Here is a 6000-nt window from a genome sequence, read left to right on the forward strand (position 1 = left end):
AGTTAACGATGTTAACTTTGTTATCAAGTGGCAAGCTGAGGCATCTAGGTGGCATCCTTCATGGATTTTTAACATTTATAATTGTTAAATATATTTATTAAATATATTAAATTATTAAACATAACTTTGTTAAATAAATGAAAATATAATTGTTAAATATAATTATTAAACATATTAAATTATCAAACATATTACGCAATGTTTCTTATTTTGGGGTAGCTTCTGACTAAGAAATTGGGGAAATCTGCGAAGTTAGGGTTCGTTGGTGGAAATGGCATTGTGTTGGCATTTGGGGAGCATCGCTTTTGCGTGAGAAATTACTTAGACATACACTAGTGCAAAAAGGGGTTTTAACGCCCGATATTTTGGCCTTTTGACGTCCGCCGTACGCCCGACGTTTATGTGGGTGACGTCGCTCAGACGTCCGTTGTGTCAGGACGGACGTCTCTGTAAACGTCCGTTGTGTCAGGACGGACGTCGACATGAACGTCCGTTGTGTCATGACGGACGTCGACATGAACGTCCGTGGTGTCAGGACGGACGTCTACATGAACGTCCGTTGTGTCAGGATGGACGTCTACATGAACGTCCGTTTTGTCTGGACGGACGCCTATGTAAACGTCCGTTGTGTCTGGACGGACGCCTATATAAACGTCCGTTGTGTCAGGACGGACATCTATATATACGTCCGCCTCCTCCCCCTTGACTTCTACCTTGCTGAAATGTTTTAGGTAGGAGCTGGGGGGTGGACGTCCGTGTGTGCACTGACAGACGTCTATAGACGTCCGACTGTGCACTAACGGACGTCTACTGGGCGTTTTTTTTTTAAAAATTAGTTTATTTTTTCAATAAAACCACACCTGAAAAGCAGAAAAATGTCCCAGAACAATTTTGCAATAATATAAAAATGCGTTTTATATAAACAAAGTTCTACTTAATGTGGAGTTCAATCCACTACCAAACTATCAACATAAAACTTAAACTAAAACTAAACAATGTTCAACAAGAAATATAACTATTCCTAACTCCATCTTTGCAGAAGATAAGCGGTCCACTCCTGCCTTATCTGTTTAATTGTGTCTTCTGTAATAGGCGATGTAGTCTTGAAGCGCTGCAAAATTCAACAAAGATTCATTATTATTTCATATATAGTTGAAGATGAATATGATTTGTAATGTATTGAAGGTATACATCATTACCTCATTCCAGTCATCTGTAATGACTGCTCGAATGATGGTCTTAATCCAACACATCACATAGAAGCCACATTCCCATGAATCTAGCTGGTGGTTACACTAAAATAACAAACTAAATAGTTAAGAATTTAGATCATTCAATAACATAAATGAAAAGGAAACTATAAATGACTTACAACCTTTGGATACAAAATTTGAACCAGTTGACCACGAGATTTACCAATAACTCTGTACAGATTGAAAACACAAAGTATAATTAATATGACTATTTTATCATAAAAGTTGAAGGTGAACATCAAATTCAAAGTCATTTTTGGAGAAACACTTACCCTTGAAGCATGGTTCTCAACTCAATTTTCATCCTCCTGTGCAACGAACAAAAAAATATAATTTTACATTGTTTGGGAATGATTACCATCAGCTGCCAATGCGACCTATCACGAAGGACAAATAGTTATTCAACAAATAGATATTCGCGGGTGGGTTTAAACGTTAGTCCTTGGTTGCGCTGACGTCTTTAAGATGATAAACGTCCGTTTTGGGGGGCTGACGTCTATTATACTGAACAACTGAACGTTTCAACTACCCCCATGGCAGCCCCTCAACGTCAGTCCTAAGAGGGCCCGGACGTCTATAATATTATAAACGTCCGGCCCCGCAGATTGGACGTCTCAGGACCTGAAGAGAATTAAATATCCAACCACCCTATCAGTACATTAAACGTCCGGTATGCGGGCACGGACGTCTATAATATTATAGACGTCCGAGCCCGCCCAAAACAGACGTTTAAGGACCTGAAGAGAATTAAATATCCAACCACCCTGTCAGTACATTAAACGTCCGTTTGCCAACGCTGGACGTCTACAATCTTATAGACGTCCGGCTCCACCCAGGACGGACGTCTATAGTTCCACTTATTTACTAATATGTCATCGGTCAATTATATACGTTGGGGCTTTTGTGGACGGACGTCTATTGGGAGACGTTAAAACCCCTTTCTGCACTAGTGATAAGCTTTCGTTGTATAAAATTGTAGTGATCTATCGGTGGTTTTGAGTAGAAGCAGGTAATTTTTGGCGGTGAATCACGTGGAAGAGTTTCGTGAAGGTCGTTGGAGGTGTAGCACGTGTCCAGGTTAGTAAAAGTTTACTTCTTTGTATAATTTTGACAATGATGCATGGTCAGTCGTGGTCTCCCATGTTCGAAGTGGTGTGGTAGTCTGTTATTTATGTGTTGTAGAAATTGGTGTTGAAAGTGGTCCCCCATGTTTGAAGTGTCGTAGTAGACCGTAATTGTTGTTTTGCTTTATATTGGTGTTGCAATGTTGCAATGTGGTCCCCCATGTTTGTTTCTTGTGCTTTTTATTTTGTTTAAGTTATGTTGTAGTTGGTCCCTGTGTTTCCTTGTCCTGCTTCTAATTTTATATAATTTTTGTTGTCGTTGTCGTCTTATTATTTTATAGGATATATACTGTTATAGTGTATTACATGGAGGATCATTTTGAAGTTGTTTTCCACCATGGAGGTCACTTCATAAACGATGGGCCACTTAAGTATGAGGGGGAAAGTACAACTCTGTCTTTTGACCCAGACGTGTGGAGTTACTTCATTATAGTCAGTGTAATAAAAAGACTTGGATATGATGGATTTAAGGAGTTGTGGTATTGTGTAGGGGGGGTTCTGTGTTAGATGATAGGTTAGAGGCTTTGTCTGATGATAGAAGAGCCATGCACATGATGAACTTTGATAGGCTAAATGGAGAAGTTCATTTATTTGTTGTTCACACAGTGCGTGAACCTGAGATCGTACACTTGTTAGAAAATGTTCCACATAATATAGGTGAAGAAGAAGTTCAACCTGTGATGCATGATAGTGATGATGGTGAGTGTGAACAAGTTCATGATGAGTGTCAGAAGGTAGGTGATGGTGAGTGTGAAGTTCCTGTTTCAGAAGAAAGAGCTGAGGGAGATGATGTTGTAGAAGGTCAAATTGAAGCTGAATGTGATGTGGGTGAGTCCGAAAGAGATGATGCTGTAGAAGTTCAAATTGAAGTTGAATGTGATGTGGGTGAGTCCAAAAGAGATGATGTTGTAGAAGTTCAAATTGAAGCTGAATGTGATGTGAGTGAGTCCGAAAGAGATGATCTTGTAGAAGTTCAAATTGAAGTTGAATGTGATGTGGGTGAGTGTGAAAGAGATGATGTTGTAGGAGGTGAAATTGAAGTTGAATGTGATGTGGGTGAGTCTGAAAGAGATGATGTTGATGTTCGTAGTTGGAGTTGCAGTGGTGAGGATGCCAATGTTGATTGCAATGTGGATGTTCCTAGTATGGATGACCTAGTTGACTGTGATATCCAAGAAGAGGTAGGGCATGGAGTTGGGAATTGGTTTGGTGAAATTGAAGTTGATGTGCAAGATGATGGACCATCACGGACTCGCATTGCAGATAGTGATGTTGAGGATGGTATAAATACTGAGAATGATAGAGGTTTGTCTGATGATAATTGGGAATCATAAGAATTGGTTAGTGGAGGAGAAAGTGATGGAGAAGATGATGAGGAAGAAAGTTATGGAAAGTTTGTAACATTTACTATGCCTAAAACAATGGTGGATTACAAGTGGGATTTGAGCACTTATTTTGCTAACAAGCAAGATATTATGGATGCCATAAAAACATATGCAGTAGAAAATGGGAGAAATCTAACATATGTTAAAAATGATAAGAAGAGAATTAGAGTGAAGTGTTTGGGTGGTAAAGGAAAGTGCCCCTGGATGGCATATTGTGGTTATATGAATGTAGTACGAACGTGGCAATTAAGGAATCAGATATTACAACAAATTGCAGTTTATACTAAACCTGAGGAAGAAGTATCTACAAGGAAAAGACGTAGAGATGATGATACAAAGAAATATAAAGCTGTTAAAAAGGAGTCATTCCCTCTAAAGGCAAAAGATCCAGGAGGTTTCTCCATTCCATGCACAATAGGGAAGAAAAGGATAAACAAGGCCTTACTCGATTTAGGATCAAGTGTTAACTTGATACCTTATTCTTTACTGGAGCAGATCGGTGATGTTGATGTGAAGCCTGTAAAGGTTAACTTAGTAATGGCAGATGGATCTTCAAAGGAACCTTGTGGAATAGTAGAAGATATTATAGTTTGTGTGGGCAAACTCTAGTTCTTGGTAGACTTTGTGGTGATGGAGATAGAGACTGAAAAGATACCCATTATTCTTGGAAGACCGTTTATGAAAACGGCCAAAGCTATCATTGATGTGAACGAAGGTATAGTGGTGCTCCAAGACAGAGAAGAGAGAGTTGTTGTAGATGTCTTCAAAGAAGAGAGGCAGATGCAGGAGGAAGAAGCTAGTCATAAAGCTACATTTCAAGATGTACTCATGACTAGCTCTCAAGATGAAAAGCCCAAGGTTAAAGGTAAACATTGTTTATTGTTTCAGGTACCAGAAAAAGAAAAGATTGGAAGAGGAACGAAAGTTCCTGATGACTGGATGAAAGAACAACTCCAATTGTGATATGATCATAAATGGGTTAAGTAGTGAAGAGTTTCAAAGTGACAAAAACACAAAAAGAGTAGAATAGGTTTCCTTTGGGCGTGTATTTGCCTTTTGATTTCTTTCTCTTAGTTCTTGTGAATAATTGCTTATAAACTCTTCTTTCTCTTTAAGAGTAAGCAATGTGGGACTTTCCATAGCTTGGTCTTAAAAAGAATAGAAGAGAAAGTGAGCATTTTTAGGCGTGTAGGAGTTAGGAAGCATAGCTAGTGTTAGTTTTTGAACTCTAGGAGAGCTAGGAAGCCTATAAACCCTTTTGGAATGAGAGAATTAAGCAATGTGGGGCTCCCATGCACCTAGGGACGTTGCAGCTGCTGCTGGACAGAACTTGGAGCCTTCCAAGTCCCACATCTCTTGAAACTCATCACCAAAGTCATTCCAAAAGCTATATAAGCAACCTAGGGGTTCTTCTTTGTAGACACCTTTGCATTGAATGAAATTTGAGTTGAATTGCAATCTTGCATTCTTCTTTGAGATAGAATTCTGTCTCTAAAGTCCCAAATTTGGGCAGGCCTTATCTTGCTCAAGCAAGTGGCGGTCCTCTTCATGATGCTTATCTTGGAAGCTTGTTCAAGTGGCGCATCTTCATTTCCTAAGTTTCCTTTTCTCTAATCTCTTCCATTTTTAATTTCTCTTCCATTTCTTAAATGTCATTTAGTATATTCTCTCTAGGTATGCACTTCCCCATCAAATTGGGTACACCTGTGAGGTTCAAAAACAAATTGTGGGTTGTGAAAGGCTATAAAGAAAAGGAGATGATAGAGATAGAGTCTCCATATTCTAGAAGAGTCAAAACAGTACACCGGAAGCAGTTGAGGAGTTGGTGGAATATGGACATCAACCAGGAAGAAGGAACTTGAACTTTATTGGGTCAAGCTAATGATGTTAAAAGAGCGCTTGCTGGGAGGTGATGACAAATTTATGAACACCGAAAAACGGCGCCACAAACTTGTTTAACATTCGGCAAGTGTGACCGAATCGTTGATGACAAATTTACGAACACTGAAATACGGCGCCACAAACTTGTTTAACAATCGGCAAGTGTGACCGAATCGTTTCAAGTAATAAACTCGGTAAGACCAAGTATCGTTCTCCCAAAGGACTCACGACCTAGTTTAGTTATGTGATTTGTTGATTATTTAAGACTTAAGAACGAAATAAGTGAAGTTTAATATGAAAAACAGAAAATAAACATGTATGCATGAATGTGATCAATGGCTAAAACAAAATACAAAC

At 39.0% G+C, this 6000-nt stretch overlaps 1 pseudogene; it reads left to right on the top strand.

Annotated features, from left to right (window-relative positions):
- The first annotated feature begins 2609 nt into the window (after positions 1 to 2609).
- LOC148192188 (uncharacterized) lies at positions 2610 to 3711 on the top strand (annotated as a pseudogene).
- Positions 3712 to 6000: the final 2289 nt, after the last annotated feature.

The sequence above is a fragment of the Vigna umbellata genome, chromosome 10 (genome assembly GCF_029865625.1).
Source record: "Vigna umbellata cultivar VRB3 chromosome 10, Vumbellata_1.0, whole genome shotgun sequence".
Classification (NCBI taxonomy): Eukaryota; Viridiplantae; Streptophyta; class Magnoliopsida; order Fabales; family Fabaceae; genus Vigna; species Vigna umbellata.